Raw genomic sequence first — 26561 nt, forward strand, 5'->3', positions numbered from 1 at the left:
TATAATTTCCATGATTTGTTTGCAGTTATGAAAGTATATGCAGTGTATGAAAGTACTGTGCAAGGAGTAACCAAGAAATAGATATTATTTCCATCAAACAGACTTCTCCAAGTAAAATGAACGTGGTATATTATAAGAAAAACTGAACTGAGAAACAAAAGACTTGGAGAACAATTAATAACAGCAGCCGTCGCAACAGCAACATCTTACACACTCCACTAAAGTTCTTTTGATGTCTCATTGCAAACCAAAGAAGATTCTGCATTCTTACAGGTTATAGAAGCTGAAAACAAAATCAGGCAACCTCTAAAAGGCAGATAGGTTTTAAATAAGGACTGAGTGATGCATGCATGTATTTTGTACAAGGACCAGGCAAGCTAGGTTCAAAGACAATGACCAACTGAATAAATGTTATCATTCAACTGAAATTCCAACATTGCTAATAATCTCATTATTGCTATATCTAATGACACTTTCTTAATCCTCATTCTTCTTTACCTTGCTTCAGGCTTTGACACTGTTGATTGTATTCAATGAACATTCTTCTTGATAATCTCTTCTCCCTAGTTTTTCATGATACTCTTCAATCTGCATTCATCTCCTACCTACCTGCTTACTACTATTACATCTCCTTTGCTGGATTATCATCCAGGTCACAGCTACCAAATGTGACTGTTCCCAGAAATCTGTTCTTCTCTTTTTCCTCTATAGCATTTCACTTGGTTTCAATCACCCTCATGGTTTCAATCATCTCTGTGTGGATAATTCTGAGATATAATTGACTAGACCTAACCTCTCTTTTAACCTACAATCTCACATCTCTAATTGACTGTTAGACATCTCGACCTTAATGTCCTATAGATACTTAATTTCAACAAGACTAAAACTTATGAACTTATGGTCTTTGCCCTAGAACCTTCCTCTTTTCCAAAATTCCCTGTTGACAGCATTGCCATCCTCCCAGTGACCCAGATTACCAACCCAGGTGTTACATTCAACTTCTCATCGCATTAAACACTTGAGTAGCCAATCTGTTGCCATGGCCTATCAATTATATATTCATAACATCTTTATATACGCTCTGACACTTTTATATCCCCTTCTATATTCTCACTAACATTGTCTCCTTTTTGGCATCCTCAACTCAGCAATTCATGACTGGACTTTTGCAGTAGTTTTCTAGTTGGTCTGCTCACGTCAAGTCTCTCCCCACTAAAATCCTTCCTCTACTTATCTTTCCAACTGAAGTATAGATCTGATAGTGTCAGCCCCAATTCAACAAATTCCAGTGGCTTCTTATCACTCATGGGATCAAGTATAACATTTTCTGCTTGGCGTTCAAAGCATTCTGCAAACTGTCTATCTCCTGCTTTTCCAGCTGTTTTATACTTCACTCGTTCCTTAATCCAGTAAAACTGGAGTACATACTGTTTATCTCACAAGATTCTCCAAATGCTAGACATTTTCACTGGCCATTCCCCATCCTTTGAATAGTCTCCTTCATCTTTTACTTCTTGGATTCTTCAGCTTAATTCAAGTTCCAACTAAAATCCCACATTCTATCCAATACATGATAATTCCAATGCCTTCCATCTGCTATTTCCAATTTATCTTGCATATATCTATATATAGTTGTCTACATCTACATAGTTGCACGTAGTTGTAACTGGTATCCTCCATTAAATTGTGAGTTCTTTAACAGTAGGGACTATCTTTTGTCTTTCCTTGTATCCCCAGTGGTGGCACAGTACTTTGCATATAGTAAGCACTTGATAATTGTTTATTGAGTGATCGATTAGCTGACAATCAGTAAACAACTATTAAGTGCCTACTATGTGTCGAAAACTACAAACACTATTATAAGTACTGGTTATAAACACACAAAAAAAGAAAAAATGAAAGATAGTCCATGCTCTCAAGAAACTTACAATTATTTTTTCCCCTGGTATCTTTCTTTATAAAATCAATCTATTTTTATTTTTAGTTCACAAAACTCAGGTTCACGAATTTTTGGGTTCCAAATTTTCTTTCCCTCCCAATCCTACCCCCAACCCTCAAAGACTGCACATAATCCAATGTAGGTTCTACGTATACTTTTACATTGAACTTATTTACATAATAATTGTCCTGGTGTAATGAAGAATTATAACCAATGGAATGAATCATGAGAAAGGAGAAATGAAACTACAAAAGAAGGAAAAAGAAAAAAAAGAGAGAGCAAAAAGTTTGCTTCAATCTGCATTCAAACTCCATAATTCTTTCTTTGGATGTACATAGCTTTTTCCAGCATGAGACTCTTGGAGCTGTCTTTGAACCTTGCATTGATGACAGGAGTCAAACCTATCAAAGTGAGTCCTTGCAGATACTGTGTGTCTGTAATTGTGTATAATGATCTCCTAGTTCTGCTCGCTGCACTCAGCATCAGTTCATAAAAGTCAGGCCAGCATATGATGAAGTCCATCTACTCCTCATTTCCTTTCTTTCTTTTTTTTTCTTTTTTTTTTGAAGGGGAAAGGCAGGGCAATTAGAGTTAAATGACTTGCCCAAGGCCACACAGCTAGTAAGTGTGTCAAGTGTCTGAGGATGGATTTGAACTCAGGTCCTCCTGACTGCAGGGCCAGAGCTCTACTCATTGCCCCACCTAGCTGCCCTTCCTCATTTCCTATACCACAATAGGATTCCATTACACTAATGTACGACAACATATTTAACCATTCCCCAATTGATGGGCATCACTTTGATTTCCAATTCTTTGCCGACCTTAAAAAGAGCTACTATAAATATTTTTGTACATACATGTTCCTTTCCCACTTGTATGATCTCTTTGGGATATAGCCCTAGAAATGGTATTGCTGGATCAAAGGGTATGTACAATTTTATAGCCCTTTGGGCATAGTTCCAAATTGTTCTCCACAATGGCTGGATCAGTTCGCAATTCTACCAGCAATGTAACAGTTTGCCAATTTTCCCACATCCTCTCCAGCATTTATAATTTTCCTATTTTGTCACATTAGCCAATATGAGAGGAGAGATGTGGTACCTAAGAGTTGTTTTGATTTGTATTTCTCTAATCAGTAATGATTTAGAGAATTTTCTCATATGACTATAGATATCTTTAATTTCTTCCTCTGAAAACTGCCTGTCCATATCCTTTGATCACTTCTCAATTGGGGAATGACTTGTATTCCTATAAATTTGACTCAGTTCCCTGTACATTTTAGAGATGAGGCCTTTATCAGATACACTGCTTGTAAGGATTTTCTCCCAATTTTCTGCTTCCCCCTAATCTTGGTTGCATTGGCTTTGTTTATACAAAACTTTTCAATTCAACATAATCAAAATTATCCATTTTGCATTTTGTAATGCTCTCTATCTCTTGTTGTGTCATGAATTCTTTCATTTCCAATAAATCTGACATCTAAACTATTCCCTGCTCTCCCAAAATACTTATAGTTATCAGCCTTTATTCCTAAACCAGGAACCCATTTTGATATTATTTTGGTATATGGTATTAAATGCTGGACTATACCCAGTATCTTCCATACTATTTTCCAATTTCCCCACCAGTTTTTGGGAAATAAGAATTTCTTAGCCCAGATGGTAGTTTCTTTGGGTTTATCAACGAATAGATTGCTATATTCGGTGACTTCTGCACCTTGTCTACCTAACCTGTTTCACTGATCAAATGGTCTGTTTCTTTGCCAGTATCAAGTAGTTTTGATGAGTGCTGTTTTATAGTACAGTTTAATATCTGGTATAGCTAGGTCACCTTCCCTAGAATTTTTTTTCATTAATACCCTAGATATTCTGGACCTCTTGTTATTTCAGATGATTTTTTTTATAATTTTATCCAGCTCTGTAAAATAATTTTTGGTAGTTTGATATGTATGGCACTGAATAAATACATTAATTTAGGTAAAATTGTGATTTTTATTATAAAAGCTCAGCCTAACCATGAGCAACTAATATTTTTACATTTATTAAGATCTGAATTTATTTGTGTGAAAAGTATTTCACAAATGTGTTCATATAGGCCTTGGGTTTGTCATGACAGGTAGTCTCCAAGTATTGTACATTTTCTACAGTCACTTTAATGTAATTTCTCTTTCTATCCTTTGCTTTTGGGCTTTGTTAGTAATGTATAGGAATGCCAAGCATTTATGTGAATTTATTTTATATACTGAAACTTTGCTAAAGTTAATTATTATTTCAAGTAGTTTTTTACTTGATTCTTTAGGATTCTGTAAGTAACTTATCATATCATCTGCAAAGAGTGATAACTTAAGTTTCTCCTTTGCCTATTCCAACTCCTTCAATTTCTTTTTTCTTCTCTTATTGCTAAAGCTAACATTGTTCATAAAAATTGAATAATAGGGGGGATAATGGACATCCTTGTTTCACCCCTGATGTTATTGGTAATATATGTAACTTATCCTCATTACATATAATGCTTGCTGATGGGGTTAGGTAGATGCTACTTATAATTTTAAGGAAGGCTTCATTTATGCCTGTGCTTAACAGTGTTTAATAGGAATGGGTGTTGTATTTTCTCAAAAGCTTTTTCTGCATCTATTGAGATAATCATATGGTTTTTGCTAGTTTTGTTGTTTAATGATCAATTATGCTGATAGTTTTCCTAATTTTAAATCAGCCTTGCATTCCTGGAACAAATCCTAGCTGGTCATAGTGTATTATTCTCATGATAAGTTGCTGCAATCTTTTTGCTAACATTTTATTTATAATTTTTATCATTATTCATTAGAGAAATTGGTCTATTATTTTCTTTCTCTGTATTGACTCTTCCTGGTTTAGGAATTAGTACATATTTGTGCCATAAAAAGAATTTGGTGGGACTGCTTCTTCACCTATTTTCCCAAATAGTCTATGAAGTATGAATTGTTCTTTAAATTTAAAGAATTGTTCTTTAAATGCTTCATAGAATTCACATGTAAAACCATCTGGCCCTAGAGTTTTTTTTTTTTTTTCTTCCTAGGGAGTTCATTGATTGCTTGCTCAATTTCTTTTTCTGCAATGAAGTTATTTAGGTATTTTACTTCCTCTTCTGTTAACCTGGGCAATTTGTATTTTTGTAAATATTCATCCATTGCCTTCATGTTATCACATTTATGGGCATACAATTGGGCAAAATAATTCCTAATTATTGTTTTTATTTCCTCTTCATTGAAAGTGAATTCACCTTTTTCATTTTTCATACTGTTAATTTGGTTTTCTTCTTTTTTAATTCAAATTGACAAAAAGTTTATCAAATTTTTTTTTTTTATAAAACCAGATCTTAATTTATTTATGAGTTGAATAGTTTTCTTGATTTCAATTTTATTAATCTCTCCTTTGGTTTTCAGTATTTCTAATTTGGTATTTAATTGGGGATTTTCAATTTGTTCTTATTATAACATTTTCAGTTGCATATCCAATTCATTGAACTCCTTTTTATCTATTTTATTCATGTAAGCATTTAGAGATATACAACTTCCCGTAAAAACTGCTTTTGCTGCATTCCGTAAGTTTTGGTATGTTGTCTCATTATTGTCATTCTCTTGAATGAAGTTATTAATTGTTTCTACAATTTATTCTTTGACTCACTCATTCTTTAGGAATGGATTATTTAGTCTCCAATTAATTTTTAGTTTATCTTTCCATGGTCCTTCACTGCAAATAAGTTTAATTGCATCAAGATATGAAAATGACGCATTGCCTATTTCTGCCTTTCTGCACTGGATTGAGAAGTTTTATGCCCTAATACGTGGTCAGTTTTTGAGTACATGCCATTTACCTCTGAGAAAAAGGTTTATCTTTTCTACCCCCATTCAATTTTCTCCAGACATCTGTCCTATCTATCTTTTCTAAAATTCTGTTCACCTATTTCACTTCTTTCTTGTTTATTTTGAGGTTATATTTATGAAGTTTGGAGATGGGAAGGTTGAGGTCCCCCTCTAGTATAGTTTTGCTGTCTTTTCTTCCTGTAGCTTCCTTAACTTCTCCTCTAAGAATGTGTATGCCATACCTTATAGTGCATATACATTAAGTGAAGATATTACTTCCTTGTTTATGCTGCCTTTTAGCAGGATATAGTGGCTTTTCTTATTGCTTTTAATTAGATCTATCTTTGCTTTTGTTTTGTCTAAGATTAGGATTGCTACCCCTGCTTTTTTTTCACTTTAGCTGAAGCATAATATATTCTTCTCCAGCCTCTTACCTTTACCCTGTGTGTATCAACTGTTTCATATGTGTTTCTTGTAAACAACATACTGTAGGAGTATGGATTTTAATCGATTCTGCTATCCGCCTCTGTTTTATTGCAGAGTTCATCCCATTCACATTCACAGTTATGATTAATATCTGTGTCTTTTTTTACATCTTATTCCTCCCCCCATTTATGCTTTCCTTTCTCCCTTCTCTTTTCCACTCCTCAAAAGAGTTTTGTTTTTCACCAGTCTTCTTCAATTTTCCTTCCCTAATGACACCCATCCCTTATCTTACTCTTTTCCCCTTTCTACTTCTTCCCTCTCTTCTATCCACCACTACCTTTCTTTCTCCTTTCCCCTCCTACTGCCTGTATGAGAAGTTCGATTTGTACACTTATCAGAGTATATTATTCCCTCCTTAAACCAAATCCAATGTGAGTAAAGCTTGAACATTGCTTTTCTCCCTCCCATTTTTCCCTGTATGTTTTTGTGCCTCTTCATGTGACACAATTTACCCTTTTCTACCTCCTCCTTACATCTTCTCCCAGAACAATCCCTTTGCACCCCTTAATTATGTTTTTATCATCACATCAGTTACTTTATACTGATACCTTCAGTCTATGTATATCCCTTTCAATTGTCATAATAACTCTATCACTCTCAAGATTGACATATATCTAGCATATAAATCAATATAACCCTATGTAAAGAAGTAAAAAAAAAATTCTCTTATTGAATAACATAGTTTCCCCCCAACCCCCCCCCCCCTCCGGCCCTGGTTAGCTTTTTATCACTCTCTTGAGTTTTGTATTTGAAGATCAAATTTTCCATTGAACACTGGCCTTTTCATCAGTAAGGTCTAGAATTCCCTTATTTCTTTTTTTTTTTTTGAATTCCCTTATTTCATTGAATGTCCATCTTCTAGCCTAAAAAAATATGCTTAATTTGGCTGGGTAGTTAATCCTTGCTTGTAGTCCAAACTCCTTTGCATTTCAGTATATCATATTCTAATTTCTCTTGTTTTTTATTGTAGAAGCTGAAAGATCCTGTGTGATCCTTACTGTAGCCCTGTTATATCCAAATTGTTTCTTTCTGGCTGCTTGCAGTATTTTCTCCTTGACCTGATAATTCTGGAATTTGGCTACCATATCCCTTGGAATTTTCAATTTGGGATCTTTCTCAGGGGGTGATAGGTGGATTCTTTTGAAGACTATTTTACCCTCTCGTTCTAGGACCTTGGGGCAGTTTTCTGGAAGATTTCTGGAAGATATTGTCCAGTCTCTTTTATCAGCATGGCTTTCTGGTAGACCAATAATTCTTAGATTATCTCTCCTGGATCTATTTTCCAGGTCAGCTGTTTTCCCAATCAGACATTTCATGTTTTCTTCTATTTTTCGTTCCTTAGATTTTGTTTGACTGATACTTGGTGTCTCATAGAGACACCTCTACTTGGCCAATTCTAATTTTTAAATCATTGTTTTCTTAATTTAGCTTCTTTATCTCCTTTTCCATTTTGTTTATTTTACTTTTTAAGGAGTTATTCTTTCCACATATATTCTGAACCTCCTTAGCCATTTTGCCAATTTTACTTGTTAAAGACATGTTCTATTCTTTTACCTGTCTAATTTCATTTTTAAAATCCTCTTTGAGCTCTTCCAGGAATATTTTTTTTTTGGCTACAGACCAGCTCACATTCCCTTTTGAGGTTTCAGATGTGGGTATAATGTCAATGCTGTCCTCTTCTGAATGGATATTTTGATCTTCCCTATCCATAATAGGAATCAAGAGTTTTGGTTTTCTGGTCTGTTTTTTCATGATGTTTTTTCCCTGGCTTCTAAAGTTGATCTCTGCTTCTGTAGCTCAATGGCTTTGTGTGCTGTGGCCTCTGGTTTTGTGAGGTGTGGGGGAAGGGTGGTTTAGCTTCTGGAAGTCTCCTTGTCCCCTGGACTGCTACAGCATGCGTGGTCTCAGCAGTTGTCTGAGCTGGTGTAGGCCACTTCTCCTGGCTATACAAAGGCACATCAGGGGTCCAGGTGTTGGTGATTGCTGGCTCCATCTCCCTGGGACTCAGGAACTCCCACTGTACTGCTCAGGTGGGGCCTGCTGGGACACCTCTCTTCCTGCACTAGTCTCCTTCCACCAACACAAGAAGGGCCCTCTCCCCAATTTCTCAAGGTAAAAGGCTACTGAAGCCCCACTTCTGGCTCCTTTATTTCAGGGTTTCTCCCAAGGGGGTATTATCTGAGTGAGGAAGAGAGGGATGAGAGCCATTTTACCTGGCCCTCATAGCTCCTGGAAGTCCAAGAGAGCAAATTTCAAACCTTTCATCTGTGGGTTGGAGGCCTCAGGGGTAGCTGCTCCCACAGCCACAGGCTCTGTGCTGGTGGGTGTCTCACATAGCTTCAACAGATTTGTGTTCTGGGCTGAGAGGCCTGGGGATCTCTGCTGTAGCTGAAAGAAACTTACAATCTAATAGAGGTATACAACACACAAAAAGAGCTGAGAAGTGACCTGATATGAGAGAATGGTGAATAAGTGTATTAGGAGGGCAGAGTTTATAATCTCAAAGAGGATCATAAACATGTCTGAAACGTTCGGAACCGCCGGATATAAGAAACTCTCAAAGTAGAAGGCAGAAGAATCAAAACATTTATTTAGGCTCCACAGTAACCAACCCATGAACCAGCAACCCCATTTTGATATATTGATCAAAAGCTTCCAGGCCCAATAAGTACGCCTTGAAAGAGTAACCAGGAGGCTACAGAGAAGCATGATTGCGTAAAGCAAAATCATGTTTCCCCCTCTATGGTAATAAGATTACCCACTGGACTGAAGTCTTTGTTCAGCTTCCTCCCGTAGGTCAGCTCTGCTACTGGCAGCTCCTGCTTCAGCTGTGTCTGTGGCTGTGGCTGTGACTGCAACTGTAACTGTCGCTGTAACTGTCGCTGTAACTGTCACTGTAACTGTCGCTGTAACTGTCTCTGGCTCCAACCGGAAAAGGAAGAGAGGATCTTCAAGCTGTCCTCTCCCCTCTTATAGAGTTTTTTGACATCATCAAGCACCGCCTGAACGACCAGGGCCGATTGGTTCTTGACTTGGCCCCTCCCCCTAGCGTAGCCGTTAACACCTCCCCTCAGCCAGCCCCATGACTCATCCCACAGGAAGTTGTCTGCTGCCTGGAATGCTCTTTGGGCTTCCTGCCCCGGAAGAGCAAGCCACAGTGTCCAGAGGCTCAATGAGGTAAGCTGAGTCATTCAAAGAAAACAAAGGCCATTCTGGCTACACTCCACCCCTTGTTATAGGATACATAATCTAATCAGCCATGTATCCTAGAACATACATTGTGATCCAATTACAAAGGAAACTAAAACATATCATTCATTATAAAGCAAAACATATCATTTGGTGACATTCCTAAATATTGGTTTACGATTCAAATGTGATCCACCCCTAGGTCCCAGCAAGATAATCTCTTCAATCAATCATCCCCAAAATAATTATTAATAATTCAAATGTCCACCCCTAAATCCTTGTATCCATTACATAGGATCAATAATATCATAACAATAAAACAACACAGCAAGGATAACACAAAATAAGTAAACAGAACACTATCATCATTTCCACCCCCCTTGAACGATTGGGGCTCAAAATCTTGGGGTGAGGGGTGAAGGTCTCATTTTCCATAGCTTCTTCATGCTGAAATTGGATGTAGAGATGGCCCTGCCCCCAAAAAGTCCCATTCCAGAGGTCATTTCTTTAACGAGCTGGCAGGAATTCCAAGAATGCTACATGCTTAGGCAGTCACCGGAAAGTGCAGGGTGCTTAAGCCTGAAGGAAACAAAACTAGCAACAAGGTTAGCCAAAACAAAGGACAAAAAGAATAGACAAGTATGGACTATAATTCTTCAAATAAAATCATCTCAAGTTTGGTTGAGATTTCAGTTATGCAAAGATCCAACATCAGAGCCAAACTCAGGTGGGAAATGTTTCTTTTCAAAAGGAACATAATGAGGAAGCCAAGAGGATCCCACCCTAGATAGAGACTAAGATTGTCCTCCCAGCCTTTCCCCAGATGTACAAGTTTTCATCCGTTAATCACACAAGGTCACCTTCAGTCTGAGTGGCTTGTGGGCTTGCAGGAGCAGTTCTTATTTCCCTATTTCTCGTGTTATCAAGTCCTCTATACATTCTGTATAATCCATTGGTTGGAATTCCATCTATCATTTCAAAACCTACCCCTGCTCTCAATAAAGCAGTAAACATTTCTTTCCTTGTTACTCTCCTTTGGCGCCAAGTTTGCTGGTTATTCACCCTTCTCTCTCGAGGAGATCTATCCCTTCCCCAGTCACCTAAGTCATGTAACTGTAAAATCTTATTTATCACTGTTGTAAGACGGCTCCCTACTTCTCCAAGTAATAAATTCAAAATTAGTTGTTTATAAGCAGGGGGAGCTGTCCTAATTATTAAATTCCTATGAGGCAGTTCCATTGGATCATTGTAATATTTGTCTGAGGTTCCTATCATAATGGCAGTCTTCATTACCTCCTCCTTTAGTCTCATGATACAATCTCTAAGTGAATACCAGGGTCTGTGCTCAGTGGGCCACATAGAATCAGTAGCATATCTCTTATTGCATCCCACAGCGGCTAATGCCAACAGAGTAGTCCTGCTATCACCATCTCCTTGCTGATGATGTTCCCTAAAAGCTTGTTGAACTAGAGGATCATGGCTGATACCTATGAATCTCATGCAGTCTGTCCTATCTACTGATATTCCACTGGCACCTTGATCACTGAGTCTTACCATCCGAGATATCAATGGTTCTCCTATTCTTTGGCTGAATCTACTCAAAATATCTGTGACCTCTTGCGGTGAGAAATCTTCCTGAATTTCCCTTGTAACTGAATCTTCACCTCGGGTTTCTGTCTTCCTCCTTTGTATGGGTCGAGCCCTTGTCTGATCATTTAACCATCTCCTATGCTCTGTGTGAGGCACATCCTGAACCCCAGTAGTGTTTTGTGCCTCAGCCCCTAATATTGTCTCATTCTCTCCCCACTCACTTCCTCTGCCACCATGGCTAGGACGAAGCAGGCAGTCAGGCTCTTTCTGGGCTGGGTTGAAATGCACTCTGGGCTTTTTTGGTCTCCTGTTGCTCTTAGCCACATTAATAGAAAAGTTCTCATTTGAGTCAGTTTGGTCTCCTGCTATCTGAGATTCCCCTTCTTCCTGTGGGGTAGGAGTGCCCCCATGTCTTTCACTTAATCTCAATCTTTCGTATACTAGCCGGTAGGCTGATAACACCATCCAGCTTTGCCTAGATAGTGATGCCCCTGACTGAATCCCAACTTCTCGTAAACACTTTTCCAAATCCCTAGGATCTCCTCTCCGTAGCCTTGGTTCCCAGTTTTCACAGGGTCCAGCTTTTTTAGCCAATTCTTTTGCTAGGGAGGAATAAAATGGATCCTCCCATCCTGGGATATTCATCTCTTCCTCTGGAATTGTTCTGCTTCTAAATAGAGATCTTATACCTAGCGATCCCATCCTCGTCGCCAAATGTATTAGGAGGGCAGAGTTTATAATCTCAAAGAGGATCATAAACATGTCTGAAACGTTCGGAACCGCCGGATATAAGAAACTCTCAAAGTAGAAGGCAGAAGAATCAAAACATTTATTTAGGCTCCACAGTAACCAACCCATGAACCAGCAACCCCATTTTGATATATTGATCAAAAGCTTCCAGGCCCAATAAGTACGCCTTGAAAGAGTAACCAGGAGGCTACAGAGAAGCATGATTGCGTAAAGCAAAATCATGTTTCCCCCTCTATGGTAATAAGATTACCCACTGGACTGAAGTCTTTGTTCAGCTTCCTCCCGTAGGTCAGCTCTGCTACTGGCAGCTCCTGCTTCAGCTGTGTCTGTGGCTGTGGCTGTGACTGCAACTGTAACTGTCGCTGTAACTGTCGCTGTAACTGTCGCTGTAACTGTCTCTGGCTCCAACCGGAAAAGGAAGAGAGGATCTTCAAGCTGTCCTCTCCCCTCTTATAGAGTTTTTTGACATCATCAAGCACCGCCTGAACGACCAGGGCCGATTGGTTCTTGACTTGGCCCCTCCCCCTAGCGTAGCCGTTAACACCTCCCCTCAGCCAGCCCCATGACTCATCCCACAGGAAGTTGTCTGCTGCCTGGAATGCTCTTTGGGCTTCCTGCCCCGGAAGAGCAAGCCACAGTGTCCAGAGGCTCAATGAGGTAAGCTGAGTCATTCAAAGAAAACAAAGGCCATTCTGGCTACAATAAGTCACTCAGAGAACTCTCAAAGTAGTGCATCCAAGTGAGAAATGAGGCGATATCTGGGCTGAATTCTCTCCTTAAATGCAGGTTGGATTTTCATGGGCCCTTCTAATCAGAGACACAGAGAGTAGTGATGAGATAGAATTCTGAGGCTGATGAGATCTTACAGGATGATGAGGTTATTCCCAAATTGAACTTCTAGGTGAAGTGAGTCAGAGAAGTCCCAAAAAATTTGCAGGTAATGAAAATTTTTGGCCATAGCCACTCACTGACAGGGATCTGTGATATGCATTGTTAGAGGAAATGAGATTGATGATGATGATGATGATGATGATGATGATGATGATGGCTATCATTTATATGGTTCTTTAGGATTCTCATTTCTCCTTAAAATTTTTTTCATTTCGTTCTCATGACTACCCTGGATAGCAAGTGTTATTAATACATCCCTTTCACAGAAGGGAAAATGAGGAAAACAGCTATAAATTGACTTGCTAAGAATCATAATGATATGAAGTATTTACAGTTGCATTTGAATTCATATCTGATTCTGGTTCCAACACTTTTCATTGTTAAACATATCTCACAGATGAAATGGCAGATAATTAAAATAATGAAATGCAAAATCTTATATGCCTATTGTACTATGAAAATTCTTCTTGGGGCCATACAATATACACTATGACTTGCACTGTATTTTCCTAAGGCATTAACTCCTTTTCAAGTCTCATTCATAGGGTCTAGGGTTGTGAGGCCAATGATTTATCCTTTCATTACTTTTTGTCTTTCATTAACCTTCAACAATTAAATCAGCTCACAGAGGCTTCTTGGTGTCAGTGAACTTAGGTACTATTCCAACTAGATTACAAAATTCACTTCCTCTTCTTTTTCTTACCTTAGGTACCATATAGTCCCATGAACAAGAATGCATGCATTTTCTAATCTTTATTCATAGAGACAAGAGCAATAGGTAGATATATCAAGAGGTAGATGGGGTACATAGAAGCAGTGAAAGAACCTTTGAATTTTTAAAGATAGGTAACTCCAGTTTGGAGAAATTCCTTCTGCTAATGAATAGAGGTCATTAATTTCTTTGTAACACATTGTCGGGTAGTTGCTGTGAACACTCTGAGGCAAAGTGACTTACCTAGAGTAGCACAGTCAGCATTCATGAAAGGTAAAACTTAAATATAGATTTCTCTAACTTTGAGACCAAGTCCCTATCCACTATTGCATTATTCCTCTCTATCTGAGTATAGCAAATACTTAATAAATATGTATAGATTGAAAAATTGATTCACATCTGTAATACATCTGAAACAATGGATTTATTTTAGGTACTATATTTAAAGAAAGATGCTGATTAATGGCCAAAAAAGTTATGGTGAAAGTAAACAATTGAATAATTATAGTGTAGGAAGAAATAACGAATCTGATTAATAAAGAAAAGCAAAGGAAGACATATGAACTGATTCAAAGTGAAATGAACAGAAGGAGCTAACCAGTATCCACAATGCTTAGAACAATGTTATAGGACAGAATAGCAACAAAACCAAATGGAATACTGTAAAATTATAATGACAAAGCTGGATCAAAAGAGGCACTATCTTTTCTTTACAGGGAATGAGGATTTTGTGCATGCAACATTGCAGATAAATTCAACTTTGTGGATGTGTTGGTTAATTTTGATAAATATTTCACCCTCTCTTTCATTTTTATTGCAAAGGATGGCTCTTTGGGTTTAGAGGTGGAGAGGATTATACCAGGAAGTATAATTGATATAAAAACAAACGATATCAATAAAATCAATTGTTCAAAGAACATTGACAGACTAGGGTACATACAGAAAAGAGGTGGACAGAAGCTTAGCAACCACCTTATAAATAGATGAGGTGGAAATATAGGGCATCTATAGCTTGAAGAAGAAACACTTTATAAAGGAGTACATTAATTTTTTTTAAATTTTATCAACTCTCATGTAGAAGATAAATTAGACTTGCTCTGATTTCCCTTGGAGGGAAGAAGTAGGAGCAATGACTAGCAGTTTTTGAGAGGCAATTTTGAGCTTAAGGAAAAACTTTCAAACAAAAGTGTCACACCCAGCAATGACATGTTATACTTTAGGAGGTAGTGGGTTATCTCTTCAGTAATGTAGTCCAGGGAAGCCTGTTTGACTTCTTTTGAGGAATGTCATAGAAGGATTTCTTAGTCAAGTATGATCTAAGTATCTTCTGATGTCCTTTCCAACTCTGAGATTCTGTAATTTTATGACTTTGCCTTTGCATTTCATTACTAATAAAAGACAGAATATTTTACAAAGGATGCATCTAATATACTGAATATTTTATCCCAAGACATTCTAAATATAATTTGAATCAAGTGAGTTGATAAATTCTCTAGAATAAAAATGAACATGTTATAACTAGCCATTCTACAGTTAGCTTTTAGCATTAGGTAAATGGTCACTACTGTGAATTCCAACGCCCATCGTTGGTCTTATTAACATTTGATGTTAAATATGAAAGAAAATATAATTAATGTACATCTGATATCCTGGGAAGAGAAATTACTCACACATTAGTGGACCTAACAGAACTTTTTGTTTTGGTCACTGGGTTTACAATGAAACTTATTAGTGTGACCCTTGGATTGATGTTAAACATTTGGCAGTTGCTCAGCCTTCTGTTTATGTATGTGTCCTTCATGATTGAAGTATTTTATCTTCATTAATGTAAGAATAACTGAAAACAAAGAAAAAATTAATGACTTTACAAGTGGGCTTTTCACTACTATGCACTTTTGAAGATTTCTGAGTTGTACTTCCCAACATCCTACTGTTTCTAGAGTTTTGTTAATCTCTTCTGTTTTACCTATGCTCTTTGCAAACTCTTAGCTAGCTCAGCTCCAAATAAATTACCTAAACTCTAATGAAGCATGTGTTCTCTTTCCTGGAGTTACTTCCCAAATTTCTCCAGATATGTAATTGATTAGTCAATAGAAAATTAAAAGTATTGAAAAAATACTTCTTAAGTTTGAAATACTTCAAAATTACCATCTGTCTCAAGTGGTAGAAGAAAGAGGTCTAAAACCATGTTGGTCCTATTAAAGTTTGAAACATGACTTACACACACATGCACTATATGTATGCATGAGGATACATACCTATGCATATATATGGATATGTGTAGAAAAGAAGTAAGACATAGTAGTCAGAACTGTCCTCAGAGTGAGGAAGACCAGGACTCCAATATTAATTCTAACACATATTTGCTGAATGAGACTTGGCAGGTGATTTAAACTCTCAGGGTCCCAGACATCTCTCTAGGATTATAAATTGCAGAGAAGCTGCTAATATGTAAATGAATAAATGAAGACATATCCCTACACCAGTGAATTCATAGATCCACTAAAAATAAAGTACAGAAATGTAGTTAGGTAGAAAACTGAAAAATATAATTAGCATTTAACTAAAGGTTATGAGTGAGTAGAGCATGGGTGAAGATGTATCAAAAAGGAGCATAAGCAAAGTCAGGCACTGCATTAGTCAGTGACATGCAAGCATGTGACTTCATCTTCATATAGTTCCATGGATACAACATCCATGGACACAAAAAGTGACAGGAGCATAAGCAGAATTTATACTGTAACAGAGTGCCAAGATATCCTGGGTATCTGCACTCATGTCTAATTGCTGATGCTGGGCAAACTGAATGGGAGGTGAACCCCAAAGACAGTCAATCAGTGGGTGGTCTCAATTATGAGCCTCCTTAATAATCACAAGGATAATGTAATTAATAAAGTTTACTCACCTTACCTACCAGGATTAGGTGAAGTTGGCTAAGTCGATAATTGGCTGGCCTTGCATTCATAACTCTGAATACAGTTGATCAAGCCAGTTATTGGCTAAGTAAGAACTTCCTGGTACATAAGTGGGTTAGTCAATCATTAAAAATGTATTCATTTCTATAAGCTAGGGCCTAGAAAAATCTTTAAATAGGCCCACTATATCTGTTACTTTGGAATTTCCTATCAATACACATTGCGTGTATTATAATAGATATATAATTTATATGTGTGCACATGTACATGAATGTATACTTCACACCCACCTAAGCACTTGTCCAATCTTACCAGTTGTCACTCTATAGCATTTATAACATTTCTTGTAACCATTCCCTTCTTTCCATCCACAAGGTCCTGTGTCATCATAGGGCAGGTTTTGTTACTTCTCACCCAAAGTATTTTCTCCTTGAAACTAATCTTTTCCCTTGTTGGTGCATTCTCTTCACAGTTGCCAAATATATTTCAGAGTTATCAAGCACAAGTCTGGCTATGCCACTTCCCTATTCACAAAACCAGTGATTTCCTACTACTTCCTGAATAAATTACAGTCTTTCTGCTTTGCCTTTAAAGCCTTTCATAATTTCAATCTAGGTCAGCTAAGTGTCACATTGTTTAGAATGCCAGCCCTGGAGTCAGGAAAACCCAACTTTCTGAGTTCAATTCTTCATGCTTACTAGCTCTGCGACCCTGGCAAGTCACTTAACCCTGTTTACCTGAGTTTCCTCATCTGTTAAATGAACTGAAAAAGGAAATAACAAACTGTTCCAGTGTCTTTAACAAGAAAACTCCAAAATGGGGTCATAAGGAGTCAGACATGGAAGAAAATGACTGAATGACTACAGATCTCAATGTAATTTTATCTGTACAGGTTGATGACAGATTCTTCTTCCTGCTATATACTATATTTCAGTCAAACTGGCCTACTGTCTATACGATAATATTCATCCCCACAATGTTCTTTCTCTTTACCTCTACCTCATAGAATACTTAGTTTCTCTCAAGTCTCACACGTCACATCACACCAGACAGAGAATTTCATTGGAAAGCTTATTTATATAAAGACAAGTTGAACAAAACTCCTCTCAGTTTTGGGCATATAATGAACTTTGAGTGAAACCAGCCACTGAAATCTCCTTATTTCACCTTCTTTGCTACATAAAACCGAAGTAATAAACCATTGAGTGACATTTACTGTGAAAAATTCCGGTCTAAATAATTTCCCTTAAGAGAATTCAATTTCATACTTTCAAAAGTGCTGCTCAGTTCTGCTTCTACTTAAACTAAAACCACCCTCCATCTCTACCTCATTGGCCTCTGTTTGTAGAATTATCATTGGTGATCCTTCCACTGTCTAAAATACTTTCACTTATGTACTTGTCACTTCTTGGTATGCTCTTACTTTTACTCCTGCCTCATAGTTTCCCTTAATTAATTTAAGACAACTCAGATTTACCTTCTGAAGGAGACCTCTCTCTCTACCCTTGGTGCTAGTTTCTTCCCTTCTTAGCTTACCTTCCATCTTCTTTGCATATGTTGTTTCTGCCTTATTATTTCCACATCAGTCGTCCCCCACCCCAAATCCCACCTCAAAAAAATGCGCGATACTTGAGGAAAGGGTTTGTTTTTGCCTGTTCAAAGAAAAAATGTCCAACTTATCAAATTGCTTATCAATACTTATGAATAGATAAAAGACAATTATTCTTTAAGTATAATTTTTAAAATAATAATACTGTAACTATGTTTAGAATCCTTTAAATGATTTAATGATCATTTGGTAATTTAATTTATTAATAATGCTTCTGATTATGAATGGATATCTTTAATGCTATCAAAGATGAGTGACAAAAAGAGATGAACCTGATATTAAACTGTATTCTCCCTTTCACATTCAAAATTATAGAGGGAATTTGTTCTTAAACTACCAGCTTTCCAAAAGTCATCAATAATACACTACTTTAAGCAACCTTAGAAATGAAAGAGATATTGATGTAAAGAAATACTGAATGAGATTCTACGGGAATAAGAAACTAGGTTCATAAATTGGATGAATTTTCTAATTTACTGGAAGAATCAAACAAAAGTCTTCCTCAAACAAAAGAGAAAAACTAAATGTTTGTTGATGATGATAATATAGGGTAGGAGCCAGACTGGATTCCCTGCTTCTGCTCCATCCCATCTCTAAGCCATCCTTCATGCAATTGTCCAAATAATCTTTCCAAATTTATTGTTTTATTGATGTTACTTCCTTGCTCAAAATAATTTCAACAGCTATTGTTGCTTTCAGAATATAATATAAGCTCTTTACTTTAGAATAAAAGAATTTCGGCTTTCGCAATTTTGCTTCAACTTATTTTCAAAACATTATTTCATACTACTTCCCTTCATGTCCTCTATGACTCACATTATAGCTAGACAACTAGTTGTCTCATATCTTGCCCTGTTTCTTTATACTTCCTTGAATTTGTCAAGTCCATCTCTCAACAGTCAAATACACAACTATCTATTAAAGTCTTTATTCAAGTTCTAGTTTCAAATGACGTATCTATGAAGTATGTTCTCAACTTTGGATTTAGAAATGCTTTCTACTTCCAGGATTCTCTGACTCCCATCTTGATCACACCTAGGCAACCAGGTGGGCCAGTAGACAGAGCACTGGGATTGGAGGCAGAAATATCTGATTTCAAATCTAGCCTCAGGTACTTACTAGCTGTATAACCCTGGGCAAGTCACTTAACTTCTTTTCCTCTTAGTTCCCTTATCCACAACATTTGGATAATAATAGTACCTACCTTCCAGGGTTATTGTAAAAATCAAATGAGATAATAATTGAAAAGCACTTAGAATGGTGCCTGACACATGGTCAGCACTATAGAAACGTTAGCTGTTATGGTTGTCATAATTATTATCCTCAATTTATTGTTCACATGCCTTATTTCCTTGCTAGACTGTAAGGGCAAGGGCTGTGTACTTCTTCATTTTACAGACCTCGATACATAATAAGCAGGTAAATCCTTATTGAATCGCACAAAATATCCATCAATGTTTAATGTTAAAAAAGAGAGCAATAACAACAAAAAATTCTATCCATTTGTCATGCACGTAAATCTTTCCATGATGCCTTATTGTTTCATAATGAATTTATATGCCAACCACTTACATTTTCACTTTTAATTGTGAAATAAGTCATCACATTCCTGACATCTCCCACAGCCTCGATTAATCCTAGCCACATCTTTACTTTGAGAGACAGAAAATAAAAAGCATGTACCCGAGAAGAAAATCTACCTTCAGATGAACATCAAAAGCTCTGAATGTTAAGACATGTAAGAACTACTATTTGCTTTATATGATGAACGTTCCATCTACTATTGATACGATAGAATCCTTTAAAAAAAAAAACTAAGTTCTTCAGTATCAATAACGGGAAAAATGCTTCCAACTATCCATAGGAGCAAAAACATCTTGGCTTTGCTGAATGCATGGGTTTATCTAGTCTTCACTTATTCTAATAAGGCCATTTGTTGCATACAATTACGAGGTATCATTTCCATTTAAGAGTTATAAAACATTTTTAATGGATTACTTTATTGAAGACACAAATTTATCCCATTTTGGCATATTTCAATTTCTCACTCCATGCATTAAAATCATCCATTTATCTTCCTTAATCAATTAGCTCTGTACATTTAACAATTTATTTGCATATTTTTAGATGGATTCATAAATTTAGAATGATGTTGAACCCATTTTCTGGATTAAGAATACATCAAAGTGACTATATAAATTTTCTTAAAGGATAGGTTCTTATACACCCAAATGAATCAAATTCTCTTAGTTTTCTAGTATACTATTTGAACATTTCTGTGTGAATCAAGAATTCAATATAAGTGTGTCTGCAAAGAGGAAACAAATGATAGGAATGATGAAATTGTGCTTTCAATGCCACTGGCTTTATGCTTTCCCCTTTTGGGTTTATAGGGTATATAAAGCTAAACCAGAGAGGTATTTATTTAAAGGCGACAAGTAGATAGCTTTTTAACACAAAATTTCCTCATGTTGAAATGCACAATAATGATAGTAATTTTTTTCCCTTTGAATAGGGAAGACCAATATTCTACTTCTAAGAGAGAGAAGCATTTAATGTTTTAACTTTTAACATTTTGTTTCAATATAACTATACAAACAGGGCATGGCAGTTTTGTAACTTTGAATTTTAAAGTATTAATTTACATCTTCTTTTGGGTTTTATCGAAAGGCAAAAGTTCTTTTTCATATAGCTTTTTTTCATTTAAAAATAGTTTTACTGATGTATTCTTGGTTTTTCACCTCCTTAGAATTTCCCCCAATATATCTAATCTTTCTTGTCTCAGAGGGTGATTTTATATAGCAAATAATATTTTAAATAAAGAAGAGGATAAAAAACAGAGAACTGATAATTACATTAAACAATTGTGAATGTATGCAATGTACCAAAGCTGTGAACCTCCCATTTATATAAAAAGGAGTGGGGTGGGTATGTCTTCTCATATCTCTTCTTTGGGCATTGGTTATTCTATTTTAAACATTGCATACTCTTACAACTGTGGGGTAAGTGGTCAATGGTAAACTCATAATTTCGTCCACGTGGTTAACTCCCTGATTTTTGAAAGTGGAAATTTCCTCCATTGATTCAAAGCAGCTCTATGTCTATTACCGTTTCCTGTAGTACTGAAGGTTTATTGATGTGCATATACTCATACAACCAGTATGGAACAGAGGCAGAAGCTTCCCCCAACTATTTCCAACAGCAACCCTCTCACCAGAAATATGCTGGTAAATGTTTTACAATTGGATCTCTCCAAAAATTTCTCGATCACTTTTGTGAGTCTAGACAATTAATAAAAATAAATCATGCCCTGATTTGAAGAATTTATAATCTTTCTCTCTCAAACTGGTTTAGTTAGTTTCCAGTATAACCTTTACCTCTGTACAATTTAATGTGTTTAATCTCAAAACTTGAGTCTTAATAAACTAAGGGGAAATGTGGCACATTCAACTGGTTCGAAGGAAGCATATCATATACATCATATGGTATTGTATCTTCTTAATACTATGACAATTTTTGTTTTATAAGATTCACCAGTGCTTGTTCCTCGATAGTAAATCAGAGTAGTGTATTGGATGCATGTTACCAAGAAAACACACAACAGAGTGATGATGATAGCTACTCCTCCATAATTACCTTTGTTCTCCCATGCATAATTTATGGATCATGTCAATGGATAAACATAGATAGGTGTGTGTGTGTGTGTGTGTGTGTGTGTGTGTGCATATGACATGTCATTGCACAAGCAGTGTGTTGGATTTAGTGGACGTTCACCTCACATCTACCAATGCACTACCAGAAGTATGATGTACATGCGCCTTCTATACGGTCACTCCATAAAGAAATGCATCTTTGATCACATTCAAGTTATGCCAGTAAGTTTCAAGTTTTTGTCAGATGAAAGGAAACAGCTCAGAGAGCTTTCCTTCTGGCACAAAGTAGGTTACAATCCAGTATATGCAGAAAATGAAGGAATCAAGAAGAGTATAATTCATACCCTCTGAATGATATGATAATCCTCCCTTTGGAGAGAAAATCACATTTAAATTAAATAACTTTTCTTATTTAAAATAGCTCAGGAAATGTAAGTTTGCCGTGCAATGAAAGCTTATAGCATTCAAATATATTTCAAATATTATTAAAAGGTTACTTTTAAGAGTTGAAACCCTTATTTTGGAATAATATTTGCTATTGAAATTGGGAAGAGCTAATTAAACGAATCTCTGTGTATGAAAAATAGGCCAGTTTCTTGGTTACTTTTTGTTTATAAAGGCTGAATGAGAAATAAATTGACCTCAGACAAAGCTTAATTTGGTCAAAGGCCTTCAAGTGAAAAATAAAACTTGTCATCTGACCATCCCTACCAGCATGACTTATAGTAAACCAGGAAACTAATTTCAGATAAGATAACTGAGAAACAAAATGATGCTGACGTTACTGGATGGGGTTGATATAATAAATGAATAATGTTACTCTAGAAACAATCTTAGAGGAAAGGGTAGGCATAGACAAAGTTGACCTGTCAGTCAATCATCCAATCAAACCCTATCTTCTAGATAAGCCATTTCCAAAAGGTAATTTGCTTTTTTGGTATCCTCCCAAAAAGACACCAAAATAGTCAATTTGCTTTAGATCTACCTGTATAATTCTTTTTTTCTGGACCTGTATTTATTGCAGCTTAATTGGCAAGGTAAAAGTGTTTTTATTGTTATTTTTTAAAACATAAGGAGCAATTTGTCCCAGGGTAAGTTAACTGATGCGATTTCAATACTTATATATGTTGCGGAATAGTTGTGTTTCATTTATAAACTACCTCAGTACACACATTACTCACACTTGCTGATGGTGGTGAGTTTATTTGGCAAGAATTGCATTGATTGGGGGATGGATAGAGGGCATGTGGTGAGCAGTGGGGAAGTACTATATAGCAAAGAAGCAAGATTAAATCTAGATTCAGAGTCCTTAGGTTCACAGAAAGAGAAAATGTCAGAGTCGAAAGACACCTGAGAGTTCCTCTAGTCTGTCCCATGTATAAATAATAATCCCCTCTCCAATAACACTGACAATTGATCATATGTCTTTTGCTTAAAGAATTTCACTGAGGAGAAAGCCACCAATTCCAAAAGCTGATGTTCCCACTTTCAGAGAGTTTCAATTTTTTGAAACTTTGGTTTTGGTTGTCATTATTATCTGTTTTGCTTTCTCCTTTCTCTCATCTAAATTTGTTTCTGCACCATATGCTACTTTTCCCAGTTTCTGTCCTCTAGGACAAGTCTGGATCTTTATCCATATGATAATCTTTCAGATACTCGAAAACAACACTGACGCCACCAACTGCCCCCCCCCCATCTAACAAATACCAACTCTTCACTTCTCTAATATAAACATTCCCAGTTCCCTCAACCTATCCACATGTGACATTATCTCAATATATGGCAAAGCGGTCTAAAGGATAGGACTCCAGATTCAAAATATTGATGACCTGAGTTGATAGACTGCTTCAGAAATTTTTCAGTAATGTGAATCTGGGCAAGTCACTTAGGGCAGTTAGGTGTTACAGTGGATAGAATGCCAGGTCTGGATTCAGGAAGACCTGAGTTCAAATCCAGCCTTAGATACTTACTAGCTGTGTGACCATGGGCAAGTCAATTAATCTTATTTGCCTCAGTTTCCACAACTGCAAAATGAGTTGGAGAAGGAAATGGCAAACCATTCCAGTATCTCTGACAAGAAAACCCTAAATGGGGTGTTAAAGAGTCAGACACGACTGAACTGACTAAACAATAACAAAAGTTGCTATGAAATTTCTAGGGGCACCTAGGTGGCACACTGAGCTTAGAATGAGGATGACTCCTATTCATGAGTTCAAATCCAACTTCAGACACTTACTAGGTGTGTGACTCTGGGTATGTCATCTAACTCTGTTTGCCTCAGATCCTCATCTTTAAAAATGAGTTGGAGAAGGAAATGGCAAACCACTCCACTAACTTTTCCTAGAAAATGCCAAAATGGGGTCATGAAGAGTCAGACATAATTGAAATGACCCAACAAGTCACTTTACTTCTTAGTATGTCAGTTTTGTCATCTGTAAAATGGAGTCATGCTAGAGCATTTCTGAGATTCTTTCCACCTCTATGTCTGTGATCCTACTGTGCTTTGTCATTATCCTGCTTGCCCTTTTCTGAATGCTCTCTATTTCACCAAGATTATTCATAAAAATATAGTTCCCTGAAATAACCACAATAATATAGACAAGAAACCAGTACAATGAAATTAAGCCCTTTTTATTCTTAGACATTTTTGTCACTTATCATAGTGTACATTGGGATTAACTATTTTAATGTTTTGGGAGGCAGTTAGGTGACACAGTAGATAGGATACTAGGCCTGGAGTCAGGAAGACTTGAGTTCACATCCTGCCTCAGACACTTACTAGCTACGTAACCCTGGACAAGTAATTTAAACTCTGTTTCAGTTTCCTCACTGGTAAAATGGGGATCATAATAGATAGTGCTGGCATAGATAGGGGTGAAAATATAGGAGACACTTCAGAGAAACAGGATCTTTGTCTAAATAAGATCTATTCTTATTTATAGGAAAATGGGAAGCAAAAATTGGGATTTGCTAGCCATGTGCCTGGAAGAGTTCCAAGTTGGCAGAAACTTAAAGAATAAATTGTATCTAAGTTTATAATTGGAATGCTAGTGTGAGCATGCATTTGCTGAGCTTGTCTCCCAGGTTGATTACTGGTCACTTAATTTCAGCACGAGAGGCCCAGAGGTTATGCGTGGCAATCAGATGCCTGTCAGTAGAAGGAAGCCTCTGCAGATGTGGCGTCCTGGGTGCTTTCTTCCTAATTCGTTAGTGAAGTTGAGTCTAGGAGTTTTTCAATACAGTAATCTGAATGCGCTGTTATGGTTGATTAGGATTTTAAATCATCCCAATTAGCTGCCAGCATGGCAGAAAACATCGAATCAGACATGTCATGATTCTAAGAACTTTTACTTTAATTTCCAGTGAAAAAACTGAATTTCATTAACTATAAAATCTCAAATCTATGTTTTGACATACTGGTAAGGATTCATTTCTTTTTCTTATTGCTATAGACATACATCTATACAAAAATGAAGAGATGCCCACAATCAGAAGAAGCTGTCTGAGTTCTGGGATACAATGCTTGTTATGCCCATCAGCTGTCACCTGTTGGCAATAACCCTAATGCCATTTCCTATGCTCAGCTATGCCAAAAATCCATTATTAAGGAAACTTTTGAAGAAAACTAAGCCACATAGTCAATAAAGAGCTGGACCTGGAGTCAGAAAATATAGCCTGGACTTGGTGTTAGGTGATTTGCTCCTGAAAGTGGAAAAACAAAGTCTACTTACTGACCATTACCTGCTAAGTAAGAGGTCCTAATTACACTTTCTAAGAGAACAAGAATGCATTTGTACAAAGCAATACACTTTATTTTTCCATAAATGCAGATGTGAGAGCAATGCCTTTTAATTAAGGTTCTGTCAAAGAGTCCATTATAAAGCCATCTGAGCAATATTGGAGTTACTGTCTTGCTTCAGTTATCAATAAATTTTGGAAATCATATCACAGGAAACACGTGATAATTTTAGTGAAAACAACTTTTATTTACAGGTGGGAAAAATCTCTATAATATTTGTTTTTCTGTCAATAAACATATTCTTCCTATCTCAAAATTCACCTAACATTATTATTAATTTTCAGACATTATAGTAGAATTACATAATCTGAGATTTGTGACCAAGTTTGTTTGGAACCTCTTTTCCAAATCCATACTGTGGCACAAAATCAGTGTTTATTCTGTTTAAGAGAGGTTAACCCTATTACCTTCAGAGGTAGCCCATTCCATTTTGGAATGTCTCTGTTAGAATCTTTTCCCTTATGTTCCAATGAAATCTGTCTCTATAGTTTCATAGCCAGACCTCCTCCTTCTGGGACCAGGTGATGGAAACCTAATGCTTCATCCCCATTAAAACTCGCAAAGTACTTGAAGAGAGCTATTCTTACATCTCTGCCAAGTTTTCTCTTCCCTAGGCTAACCGTAATAACACCCTTCAGTCAATCATCATAAGAGAACTTGCAGCTTTTCACCATCACTGCACCTTCCTGTTTATTCCCTCCAGTGTATCAGCATCCTGCAGAAAGTACCCTGAACTGAATAGAGTACTCCAAACTCATCTGATCATAACAATGTACCCTGAAATAAACTATCATTTCCTCTATCTGATCAGTTTCCTCTTTTCCCACCTAAATTCACTTTATTATATTATACCCTAGATTTATATTGAGTTTATTATACAGTATCTGACATATTCATCCAGATATTTTAAATGCAAAAATCTATATATCTCTGCCTCCCCAAAATTATAATTAAGTTGCTTTTTTAAAACTAAGTATACAATATTGCTTTTATCTCAATTAAATATCATCTTATTATATTCATCCAAATGTTCAAGCCTGCTGAGAACATTGGAATTCTGACTCACATCTTCTCAGCTTTGTTTACCTAACCTAAGGAGACACACTTGGTAAAGGAATGGATCATAATCAGGATAACAAGACCAACACAGATGATTCTGTCAGTAAGACACTGGTAATTTCAGGCTG

Source organism: Trichosurus vulpecula, chromosome 1, assembly GCF_011100635.1.
Source record: "Trichosurus vulpecula isolate mTriVul1 chromosome 1, mTriVul1.pri, whole genome shotgun sequence".
NCBI classification, from domain to species: Eukaryota; Metazoa; Chordata; class Mammalia; order Diprotodontia; family Phalangeridae; genus Trichosurus; species Trichosurus vulpecula.